The sequence below is a fragment of the Lepidothrix coronata genome, unplaced genomic scaffold (assembly GCF_001604755.1).
Source record: "Lepidothrix coronata isolate B3197 unplaced genomic scaffold, Lepidothrix_coronata-1.0 Scaffold23, whole genome shotgun sequence".
NCBI classification, from domain to species: Eukaryota; Metazoa; Chordata; class Aves; order Passeriformes; family Pipridae; genus Lepidothrix; species Lepidothrix coronata.
In genome coordinates this window covers 941,831-955,303 of record NW_016690203.1, presented here as the reverse complement: position 1 = coordinate 955,303, position 13,473 = coordinate 941,831, and the positions used below count along the sequence as shown (strand labels likewise).

Here is a 13,473-nt window from a genome sequence, read left to right as displayed (position 1 = left end):
TGCCCCCACACTAGCCCACCCTTTCATCTTCAATTTGTTCATCCCCACTCCATGAATGTCATCGAAAACAAGGGCCAATTAGGTGAATGTAGTCAGAGCACAGTGATTTGGATCCTAGTTTTTTGAAAAATAGACCCAAAAGGGTACATTCGAAGTGGTTCCTGACTGCAAACATCAGTGGTGGTGAAATGCTGGCAACCTGGGGCAATGAGAGGCAGAGCAGAAAGAGGACACTGGGGGGGGGGAAACCATGTCCTCGGCATAGCTATGTGGGACACAGTTGTGAGACCATGATGACTTCCAGTGGGTTCTTTGGCTTCCATTAAACATCATTAATGTTTTCAAAGAAGCATGAAATCCACACTCATGCTTCCTCTGTTCCCCCTCCCCCCTCCCTGTCCCTCTTGCATCACAAAGGGGACCTTCTTTTGTTATATTTGGATAATTATTCTGCTGTCTTCCCTCCTGCTACCGACTAAACATCAGTGATTGATGAAGAGAACACATGGAGAATTTGAGATGAAAAACTGAAGAGAGAGCAAAGCTGGGCAAATGAGCCAGTGGGTTGAAGCACTTGGGACATTAGAGGGTGTCAAGGATGGCAAATGACTTCATTGAAGTAATGATGATAAACATTTTATCCCTGTGCATATATGTGCATTATACCTAACGATCTCAAGCGTAAGTAAGTGAAGAAAGGCACTAAATAAATCATACGAACAGGCCCTAAATGGGAATCCCTAAGGAATGGGATCTGAATTGTAAATGCGTGCCTGAATTTCACACATCAAATTACAATAAGGAGATTGATATTTTAAACAGCTCTGTACTTAAAGGGTACTGTATCTCGTCTTGAGGTTTTTTCTTTTGCTTAGGGTTTTTTTTTCCCCAGTTACACTGTGTGTATATATATACATACACATGCACATATGTGTGTGTGTAAATTCATTAAAGGAGGTACTTTGCAGATCAGTGGGTTGCTCTGGGTTTCATTAGCATCTCAGAGACTGTCTAAAAAGTGTTTTCTGCTTGACTGAGATTTTTTCAAAGGCATAAATGCTCAGGGACAAACTCTTTTCTGTTACACCAAAGAAAATTTAAAAAAATTCCTTGCTTTACATGAACTTACTCTAGACTTGGTCTGATGGAACTGAAAATATATTTTGACACGATAATACTTCTTTTATTTTTGTCTCTCCCTCCCTCAAATTGTGGAGCCAAATTCTTAGCTGGTGTCAACTGGTGAAACTTCTTGAGTTGTTAGCAGAGTGTGCCTGTTGGCACGAGCTGATTTGGTCCAGTAGCTGCACAAATGGAGAATGGAATTCAGTATTAAAGGAAACAGGCCTTATGCAGAACAAATTATAGTAGAAATATCATCTTATTCCCTTTCAGTCTCAGACGACTTAAAATCATCAAAATACAACTGCAGTACTATAAACACACATTAATAAATCTAATAAGGCATGGGAAAGCTTCCAGTCCAGAAGAAATTATAATGTCTAATTAGAGATAGCAACACTATGTCCTCACAGATAGCCCTGACTCCCACTACATTCTTCAGTGGAAATACATAAGAAGATAACCATGGAGATTTAAAACCTCTGGGATTTCAGCTGTTTTCCAGGTTTTCTCATTAGAAGAAAATGTTTTTCATCCAGTTAGGAAAACGATTCTGCTCACAGATATCACAGTCATCCCAGGACCTTCACATCTTTCTTCCCAGCAGTTGAAGTAAGGCTGGATGAAGGAGCAGAGTTTGCATGAAAGCTGAAAGTCTTTTCCCATTACATTCCTTGACAGGCAGGAGCACTCTTAGGCCAGGCTTTTGGAAATGCTGCACCTGAGTTTCTCATTCAGCATTTCCAGAGAAGAAAGAAGCAGTGAATGAACCTTTTAGGTATCAACTCTCCCGGCTTTTTCCCCAGAGGATTGCCAGCCCTGTACACAGATTTCCTTTCCCAGGTCTTGATCTTAACTCAGAAATTACATACTTCATTTAATTGTAATACGCATTGATTCTTTGTGTTGCTGCTAAGGATATGCACTTCCATGTGCTTACATATATGTACATTATACCTGCATACTTATTTGCATATCTATGTGTATGTGTACACACACATATACACATGCAGTTCTTTTGCATTTAGGAAATATTTGCACAGCATACTATGCCGTAAGTAAGAAATTTAACTCATCCCCTGATTAAGCTTTACCAATAATGAGAAATCTGGAAAGTGATCACATGAAATACACATTTTTCCATTTAAATAAATCCTTTCTGCTACAGATACTTATAAAAAACAAACCCATGTATTGATTTGTAACAATTTCCATGTGCTTGGTGGCGTATAAAGCATAGCAAGATGTCATGGAATAGTGTTAGGTATAAGTGGTAGATCTAGAGTTCACTGAAGTCTTTCTCTGAAGGTAATTTCAGTATTTACCCAGAATAGAGCAATCTTTGAATACTGGGGATGATGGTAAGATTTCCCTCCAGATCTCCAGGAAGCGTTTCTTACTAGACTTCTTTTTATCTTTTCTTTTTTTTTTGAAGTGCCACTGTTTTGTCTTGCTCTTGCTGTCCTGAAAAGATTTTGCACAAAGGTGCACAAGACATAGCTGGTGCAACACATTTCTTCATGTCTGTAGCCAGGAGATACCTCCACGCTCTCAAATTCCTCTGCCTTCCTCAAATGTTCAGCATATTCAGTGTATTGCAGGATCAAACCTTCAGTGGATACCCCTGGGGAAATCAGAAGAAAGACTCCTTGAAGCCAGTTAGCACCATATATATTCAATGAACACAAAGGGGATGAGACAGAGCATAATCCAGTATTTGAGGGATTTTACTGGCATGATATTGCAAAGATCATGTTAATCCATGCTGAGAAACACTGCAGGTTTTGTGAGGGCTAAATGTGTGTTCTCTGTCAATGTAGGAATTTGCCCCATAAGTGCTCACAGTACTCCTGTTTTCTAACTCAGAATCAGAAACTGACTGCCCAGCTGAGCCTGGCCTATGCTAATCCTTCAATGTGCTGCAGTCTGAAGGAGGGAAAATAAATATTTTACTGGCAGGATCCTCTTTTCACCTCGATATATTTGATATTATGTGCTTGACAATTTGCAGAAGCATAGAATATTAGTCCCGGTCCCAGAGAAATAGATCAGTGGATGGGACTACATAATAATCTGTAAAATCTATTTATAGATGTTGCCAGCAACTTCTATGACATCTATGGAGTCCCTGCAACCTTTCATATTGTTATTAAAATTCCTACATATCTCTACAATACTGTGTGTGCCTCTGTGGTCTAAACCATTACTAGAAAATAGTTACACCACTGTAAATTCAGAGTATGAATGTAAAAGAAGAAATCCATTTCAGGAGAAAGATGGGCAGAGGAGTAGAAGGGAAACCTGCTGAAAAGCACAGTTGAACCCTTTCTACTGTGGAAATGAATCTCGTTTTGATGCTGGGGGCTGAGTTCATGTTGATGCACAGAAGTAAAACAAGAGTATTCAGACAAGTGGAACATGATCTGATAAGCCTGGAAATAACTCTGTCAGGCTATTCAGCCTGAATGACATCCCTGTCTGTGTCCTTTCAACACGTTTGATTTGAGTACAAGCTTCCCAGAGGAAGGCTTTTCCTGTGCTTTCTGTTCTGCTTCGCTACTTCACAAACTCCCTGATGGCAGAAGCAGCGCAGGCTGATGTGAAAGAAGAGTTATACACTTTTCTAGAAGGGACAATATTTCTTCTGTGGTTTGTTTTTTTTTTTCAGCATTGTAACCTCTCTGTCCTTTCAATATGTACCAGTCAAACCTTTTCCTTACTCTGCCAACTTAATAAGGTAATGAAGTTGTGCCTTTCACTTATAAGATGCTTGAACTCTGTGTGTGTACATGAACAGATAAAACTAGAAACAGGTCTACTCAGGTTTTTCCAATATGAAGGAGATGAAACAATTTTTATAGACTTCCCAGAGTACAATTTCATTAAGGTCGATATTCGCTGAATGAAACTTTTGCAAAATGTATATCCTTATTACATGAATAAAATGCAACAAGATTTGTGCCTGAAGATTCATGGATATGAATTATGTTCACACAATACCAAATTTCACTAAACTTAATATAAAGATTTATATTTGAATTATAGTCTTCAATTTGCACGATTTATGCCCTAGCAGTTACATGACTGCATTTATCAGAAAGGGGCTGTTCTTCAGGGAGGTAATTCTACTTAAGCTTGTGATCATTTGACTCTTGATCAGTGAAGGGAACTGAATCTGATTTTCTGTGTCTGTCTCTTCATGTTTTCCACCCTCATATGCTTTAAATCTGGCAAGAAAGATACATATTTCAAATCAGGATATGAATCACCTGCCCATGAATCAGCCAAATGCAGGCTCTGCACCTAGCACCATCTTTAATATTTCTCCAAGACATGCTAGTTGTTCTATCCACAATATGCATCACTTTTAGAAATATGAAATATTTTTTATGGGGAAAAGTAAATACTCCCCACTCTTGTTATTTAATCTTCACAGTATATCATATTGTCTAAGTGTTTACTTCTGAGCAATCAGGCACGTCGTAGGTGGATGGGAGATCAGCAGTCCTTATACAGTCTTCAGACTCATACTGTTATCTCCAAAGCTGTTATGTACCCATTACCACAGATTGAATTGTATTGCCTTTGGGAGAGGGATATTGACCAAAGTCAGAAAATTGGGGAAGCATGGGAAAACTTGGATCAGGATGCAAAGGTGAATGAGTTGACTCTGCTGGGCTATGGCAAACAATGAAGATCATCAATATGGTCTCATTAATGTGGCCACTTATACCTGAAAGAAACCTTATTGACTATTGTGATATCAGTTGTATTAATCAATTAACAAATAATGTTTTCATCTTAATAAGAAAGAACAGAATAATCTCGAATAGATTTAGCATGCTAGAATAGAAATAGCCAGATTATCATCACTTAAAATAAAACAGGACAAAACTCTTCATGCTTTTTTCCAAAAATATAATTCAAAAAACAATAAAAATGAAAATTAAAGGGAAAGATCACCAAAAGCCCCTTTTATTCATGACTGATACCTCTTCTGCAGCTGCAAGCACATTCATTTCTGCATAATCCTTAGCAGTGCAGAAGAAAGAGATCCTTCAGGTGAAAGGTTACCTACATTTATAATGTCAGGTACTGAGACTGGTGAGGTAAAAGGTAAATGGTAATTTTATCATTAGCATGCCTGACCCCTTGCCCCCACCATATCTCATAGGGGACGTTAAGAACAGCTCACCTGTCAAGATGCAAACACTTAAAGGTCAATGCGCACAGAAATCTTCAAGAGCTTACAACTGAATTGCTGACACCTTTTATTATCACCGCTTAAATAAATGATTCAAGTGGCAAGACAAGGGTAAGATTGGTTTAATGTCAAGATTTGCAGTAGGAATTCTTGGAGCGTTATTTTCTAACCTCTGATTACCTGGATATGATTTTTTAATTCTGGAACTGTATGAACAACCACGTGAATTTCACATCATCTAAAGGAGTTTAAACACATATTTCTCTTTTGCAAGGCTTTCCAGCACTGCACAAGGAGGAAGTTTTGCTTTCACTGGAAGTGAAAGCGGTGAGTGCAGAGTCCTAGATCCACTATCATCCTAGTGTACATTGTTAGAAAACTTGGTTGACCCTTGTGCGTGAGAAGTGGATAGTCGTGACTTATGGAAGGATATCTTGCAACCTGATGACAAAATTTTTTAAACTCTTGCTACACTTCATTGTACATCTCAAAACATTTTCCAAGTTGTTTTTACATTGAAAAGTTCTGAAGAGTCAATACATCAGCACCAGGCTTTGGAAGTGCACCAAGGTTTACCTATGCATGGAGTATTTATAGGATCAACAAGTGTGATTCTAAGGGGTGAGTGTAATTTACTCCTGACACTACATATTACATCTCCCGTTCTTAATAAAAGGATCAGTCAGGTAAACAGGACCCCTGGGTATGACCCACTTAGAGCTGATGCTCTGTAATACTGAAGCAAAAATTTGGCATTAACACTGTAATGGACAGTCAGATAGCAGTGGGGTGTGTTGATCAGGACAGAGAAATGGATCCATCTCTGATTCTGCTGCTCATCAGGCACTGTCAGACATTTCCTGTCTTGGAAATGACTGACTTCAGTTTTATGGAGCTCTCACAGCAACACAAAGAAGAAATGTGAAGCAGAATGAAGGTGGCTTATGTTACCCAAAAAGCAGATCTTACTCCTTTCTGAAGAACAGGTAAAAATCTCATAACTCTCTAAGATCTTCTAGAATGAATCTCCTTTTCTTACACCTGTTACATTGCTTGCTATTTCCAGTAAGACCATACCAAACCTTGTGCAAGTGAGTTGCTCTGAAGGGAGAAGATATGTTCTTTTGGGGAACTGTCAATGGTGAAGCAAGAGGAAGCAGGGTCAATTTGGCACATATGTGTGGTTACAATTTGATGTTGCTTGAACGGTGAGTGGTTGGAGATTAGTGTACATGTTAAAGCTGCCTTACATAGAAAGTTACAATACTTCATCAGTAGAGGATACCCTGAGTATCCACCCCTATAAAGTAGCAATATTTTCAGTTTGACAGTACAAACACAGCAATTGATTATTTGTGTGTGATGCAATCCCTCTGCATCTCTCTCTTTTGTCCTCCACACACAATGATCACTGTTCTCATTAATCTGATGTCCTCTGCCTTGTCTCCATCTACTCAATCTCTCCTCAGAAATAATACATTCACTTCCTTTGACTTAGTCACTTTCAAATTTACTTCTCCAGGTAATGTTCTAGATAAATTTCCCATATATTTCATGAAACTTCTTCCTAAAACAGTTACACACCACTGAAGCTGTCAAATGAAAAGCTTCATTTTTCCTTCTCACCTATCACCTATATCACTAGCATCTAGTGCATTTTGCACTTTTTTCCTAAATTATTTTGCTCTTGCCATCTTGTTGTTCTGTTGCGTAAAGACCTTTACACAAGTAAGTTATCTCAGTGGGACCTAAACTTAGCCTGATGCTTAAGCACTTAGCTGAGTCAAGGATGTCATAAGTGAAGTGCTGGAATTACAGTTGCTGTTTCATAAAAGGAATCACATAAAAATACATTCTTTTGAAGGCAACTACAGCTTTCTACCTGCAGAGGTGCTTTCATCGAATTTAATACACAGAACAAAACTGTACAAACTGCAATTTTTTTGCCTTGCCCTTCTCTTGTGCATCAAATACTTCTGTACTATCTTGATTTTGACTATACGCAATTAAGATAATGTAGAATCGTTTATAACCATTATAAAAATATTTTTAATTTTTTACCTGACCACCTGAGGAAGACACCTGCTAGTAATAAAATTATTTTTACCACATGCCTTTCAGGACATGAGAGAAATAAAACACTTTCATTTTTATGCAAGTATTATACAACCATGCTTAAGCAAAACATCTGTTATGCCTCACCTTTTTATGTTGCTTGGTTGTTTTTCTTGTTTGTTGTGAATGATTTATTTTCCACATCATCAGAAGTATTCAAAGAGTAATCAACAGGCGAGATTACCCTAGCAAACACTCAAAAAAGCTCAAAGATACAGAGGCTTTCTCATTTGCTTACCATGCAAAGCTATTTCTTTTTGGATCACAATGGTCCCTACTTCAAATCTGATTGTGAACATGTGCAGAACATGCCACTGCCTCTGACACTAGCTGGTTACTTGCATATGTGGAAATAGAGTCTCCTAAATATGGAAAGTAAGCATCATGTTGCTGCTCCTGTCTGGATGTTGACATGTTAGATAATAAAAACAGATAGTCTCGATTTGTAATACAGTACTGCTGATGGAAACCAGCTCCTAACAGGTGGAACATGACAAAATATATCCAACTCACCACCTTTTCCCTGCAGAAAAGGATAACTGATGCACTTGCACCTCTCCACAAAGGTGGAAGATGCTTCTCTGACCATTTCCAAGACACGGAAGAAGGCAGAGATGCCTGAAGGTATGCACACTTTTATATCTGTTGATGTATGCTGCCATAAACCCCACCATGTTGTAAAACGTCTCATTCTGTATGCACAAGGAAGTAAAATTGAGAAAAGCCTGGGCTGCATATTCTGAAACATTCTTGGTTTGAGAAGTTGATATTCTATTTCAAGATCAGACACCCCCCCCTTTCTTACTATGTATCCACACAGACTAACACAAAGTGGATACAGATCACAAGTAGTTTGATGTGTATCTGATGCTTACTTTTCCTCAATGGAAGTGCCAAAACAACAGTGCCCAGGAATGAAGCATTCAGCCATAGCACTTCAGGATGATGGTTGTTTTTAAATATGGTTGTAAGGCTTTCAGGTAGCTCTTCCCTCCATAATTCTGCTCCCCTACAATTCACTTTCTTGTGCACATTCGTGAAATCAGACCTCAGTGCAGTAGAGGAATAGACAGTCAGATTAATGTATTCTAATACCTCCTAATGTAGACCAATTTTTTTTTTGTTGTTTTGTTTCTTAACAACCTCCAAATGCAAAATATGCAGGAAGCCATGCATAAATTCTGGTTATAGTGTCATCCCCTAAGAGACAAACACAGGCAGGAGCGTTTTTATGGAAGAAAAAAAAAGAACATTCAATTTTCCACTACAAAACAGGTGCACTCAGATTTTCAAAGTACATCACACTTGTCTCTCTTGTTTATTTAATCCTAATTTATTGAATCAAGACAAAGAATAGTACAGTTTGGTTTTCTGGCATGTTCATGTCCACGGCAGAAAGAAGGTCACTGCATTTGGGTACTAATCTACCAGTGCAGTAAGCCGTGATTAAAATGTCTTGGTAATGTTCTCAGAAAAGCATTACAACTGCTTGAATCCATATCCATCCATGGCCAGAGAAGAGGGGATGCTAGTCTGGTTTGGTTAAATACATATAAACTTATTCCCCAGTCAGTCAGCTAGAGCAGTAGTCCTGCATTTCAGCAAGCTAAATAAAAAGATTGCCTGGGGTCAGGATAAAAGCAAAGGTACGCAGGGCCATGAAATAGTTTTTGCTGTTATCATTTCACTTCAGAGGACCCAATAGAGCTCTCACCAAAGATCATGAGTGACCTCAGCTCTCCTTATAAGTTTTTTATGCCCTTACATTTATTATAATGTCCACCAAGAAAGTGAAGGGTTAAATGAGAAGGGCAACTGGGGGAGAGGGGGGATGTGTGTTTTGGCTTTGTGTTGTGTTCTAATTCTGTCAAGGAGACTGACCTTTGGACAGATAAGCAGGGAAGGATGGAGTCCTTAGAATAAAGTGAAATGAAGGTGCAATGCAAAAAACATATCTCTGTTCAACTTCTAAATGAAGTTCTGTGTGCCTGAGCCTCGCTTCCCCTCCTGAGCCTCGCTTCCCCTCCTGCCACTGCTGCAGCTTCTCCTCTTCTTTTTTTCATAATCGTCCCTGTTATGAGTCTTTGTTCACAAAGGTGGAAAACGCGGAGGGCTCTAATGATGCATTATCACAGGTCAGAGAATGAACCACATAAATCTCCCTGGCATTTGCCTCCACACAATACCTCTAAAAGGACAGCAGCATTCCTTAAAGATGTAGCTTTTCCCCAGTCAGACAACTCAAACAAGGCAATGCACCTGTGGGCTTTTGCCAGGATAATCACCTTTTCCTCTTACTGCTCCTTGGACATCTCCGACCTTGTCCCCTATTCTTCAGTCTTCCATGGCTTCTGTAATGAAGACTAAAATTCAATTGTACATCTGAGACTAATAGCTTTTAAATCTAAATTATTTCTCTCGCAGTTACAGTCAGACTGTCATAAACATGCAAGCAGTGCAGTACAGAGAGGAGAGATGCTTTCACTGTAAAAGCCATTTTGAAAGCAAAGCTTCAGTATAATTTAAAGATGTTATTGTTGTTATAGTTGGAGACTGATGGAGCTGTCTTTGAAGACAATGTCAGTTCTGCAACTGGCTTGGTTTAAATCAACGGAAAAGGAACCTGGATTGTAGAGAGGAGCGAGAGTAAGACTATGTGTAAAATATCAGTAATCAATGGCAGTTGCGTTATTGTCATGACAGTATGATGGCAGTTCAGTGAAGCAACTATGAATTTTTCACAGTACCACTGAAAGCAAAGACTTTCAAAGAAATAACAAGGTTTACTATATATTACACAAACAATTACCAAGGATAGAATAGAATAAATTAAATTTTGTCATATACTTCAAGAAGAAGTATATCTTTTAAACCAAAGACCATTGTACAGGTTCTCAGCTGCTGTAAATGAAATAGCAGCACCACTGAAGTCAATGCACTATTTTAGACCAACTTAGTATTATAAATTTGCAGCTTAATTTATGATGACTCACTTCACATTTAGACATTACACTAGTGTTGACTCACTGAAGATATCAATATTGCCATTTTGTAGGAATCTAGGTCCCCTTTCCTTGCACCCTGAATTGGAATGACCAGTTGTACATGGAAAGACAACAAAGAATTGAACACTTCATTAATACATGTGATATTGCCAAAATAATGGCAGTTGTTTTTAGGGCACCACTGGCCATATGGAATCAAGTGCAATACTGGCAGTTCCTACTAGCTTTGAGTAATCCATTGATAAACGTTTATATTGTAGAACATAATCAAGTGTTAACTTAACTGGAAGCCCATTCTCTTGCAAAGAAAAAAGTCAATGCAAACAATTATGGCCTCCAATACCTGTGCTGGTATTATAACTAAACTCACAATAGGCTCATATTGTATGTTTAGGGAATATGTCTTGTGCAGACTTGCTCTTCATCCTGACAAAGATTCTCCAGTCCTTGTGGGCATTCTGGTAGACCTTAACAAAATAATTTTCCCCTCCTCTATTTCCTTGTGATGGTTTGATTACTTAGCAATAGAAAAACTAGTAATTGGAGACAGTAGTCATGAAGTAGTAAATTGGTAAGCAAAGGTTGTTCTGTATATGCTATTTTGTGTGTCTGATGCAGATGTGAATTCAATCACAAGACACAAAGCCATAGTGGACATGTTTGCCATTTCTACTGTTCTCAGAACTAATTTTTCAGAATGAAATCCCATTTATTTTGCACAATGCTCATCTATTTATTTCTCTCTTGGTTCATTTGTGTTTTATCATGTTTCCTGCAGAGCTGTTTTGCAGCTGTTAACATAAGCAGAATCTTTCCTTCTATCTCCAGACTAAAGGTTGCATATATTTCTTTTCTAGGTGTTCTCAGAACAGCATGTTTTCTCATCATGATGCCTCTAGACAGACTAGCAATCATTTTCCATCAAGTTCAACTTTTACTTATGGTTTTAAAACAAATTTATCTAAATCACAAAAGCATTTATGGCTATGTTCTTCAATCTACTTATTTTACATTCTCTTTCATGAACATTCAGATCTGATGATCAAAGGCACTTAATTGGTCCCTTGTTAAAACTCTTTGGGTGCTGGGCTTTGAATCACTTTACATTGCACTCAGAGGATTATCTTTCTTTTAGTCATACAATATTATAAAGCTATTGCATTTAGGCAGTTCCAAAGCAGAACTGGAATTTTCAGTGTGTCGTTCCTTTTACCAATGCCAATGAGAATGAAGTTGTTCTGTATACTCTAACATGCTGATTGGATTGGCTTTTTCATAAACAGCCATAAACAGATACTTGGCATGAAAAATAATAATGCTTATATTGAATTTGCATTGCACAATGCACATCTATCCCTGCAGAGTAGCAGGTTTTGCTTACCAATGTTTCATGACAGCTGTATCTTACTTCCTGTGAACGCAGCAAGAGGTCAGCTGAGAGGACAAGCCTTTGCACAATGAATTTAAAGTATATACATGATGAAGTGCATGCAATCATCAGCAAGTGTTGGTGAATCTGAAAATAGATACAAATTCCACACATGAAATTTCGAATCTGCCAGTAAAAATGGTAACAAAAACTGACTCCACAGAGAAGAGCAACATCTGCCGAGGAAACTCCTGTGATGGACATCAAGTTAATGATATTTATCTGCTGAGAACTTGGAGTGAGAAGCAGATTAGAGAAGAAGGTAAGAGAAAGAACAAAAAAAAAATTGCTTTTTTGTGCACACAGCTAAATTACAGAGCATTTTGGTTAATACCTGTCCTAATGAAGACCTAGTACAGCTTCAGAACCAAGGAATCTCCAGGATCTGACAAATGAATCAGAACTAAAATGTATTTATCCGACAACAAACAAGTTATAAGAAATAAGAAAGGAAATTTTCCTTCATCTTTGCTAACACTGTAAAACTATAATTGATGAAGCTGCAACTCTTACTCAGCTGTACCAACTCCTGAAAAAGCTTTCATTGCCTGGATTCTTTTTATCCCTGTCATCATGTTCTCACCAGATTTATAAAAAAGATAGCACAACCAACCTTCCACCCAGAAATACAAAAGTGCTTATCACACAAGTTTTTCCTGTGACTCTATGTATAGCTGATAATAAAATGGTTCTTTGCACAGTAAAGATTCCACCTGGCATTTTATTATTGGCTCCAGTGCCTATTGGCAATTCAAAGCAATTCAAATTCACCAAAGTAAGACCTTCTGTGAGCCTACTCTGTCCTGTCAGAACAGTCAGGGTTTGCAAATGACCTCTTTAGGTTTCAGGTAAACTTCAGTCTTTGAGCTCAAGGTAGAGCTGGGTATCACATCTCCATATCCCACAGTATCACTAATACATTGTCTTGTCTGTTACTCAGAGTCTTTCCTTCTTCTAGGAAACTCAGCCTTAGTAAAGACACATAAAATAAAGATAACAGGCAAGGCAGCAAGAGATGGACCTCTGTGCTGTGCTGGTTCTTGCAGTGGGGCAAGACTACCCAGGCACCTACCTGGTCTTCGGGTAGGCAGTGGCCAGCTTTCCCTGGTGCTATTTGGGCTGGGGTTGCATGGATAATGGGAAGTAGACCCAGCCAGGACAGCAGACCTCAACTGCCCAAAGGGATATGCTGAACAATATAACATTGCACTCACTATGACAAAAAGCATGGGAGAAGGAAGAGAAGGGGGACATGTTTGGAGTTAGGGCGTTTATCTTTCAAAGTCACCATTGCCATGATGATGGAGCCATGCTTTCCTGAGGATGGGTGAACACCTACTTGCTGGGAAGACAAATGCTGTAACCCCAAAGGTCCCCTCAGAATGACAGAATCACAGAATCAATTGGGTTGGAAAAGACCTCTGAAATCATCAAGTCCAACCTATGACCTAACACCACCATGGAACTAAGTGCCATGTCCAGTCTTTCCTTAAACACCTCTAGGAATGGTAACCCCACCACTTTCCAGAGCAGTCCATTCCAATGTCTAATCATTCTTTCTGAAAAAATTCCTCTTAATGTCCAACCTAAACCTCCCC

At 38.6% G+C, this 13,473-nt stretch overlaps 1 long non-coding RNA gene across 1 annotated transcript; it reads right to left on the bottom strand.

Moving 5' to 3' along the window:
* Positions 1-2,450: 2,450 nt before the first annotated feature.
* LOC108494194 lies at positions 2,451-13,252 on the bottom strand. Its single transcript, XR_001873765.1, has 4 exons — positions 13,215-13,252; positions 11,828-11,962; positions 9,727-9,792; positions 2,451-2,746 (listed from the first exon to the last, which is right to left on the bottom strand). It is a non-coding gene; the product is annotated as an uncharacterized LOC108494194 (long non-coding RNA).
* Positions 13,253-13,473: the final 221 nt, after the last annotated feature.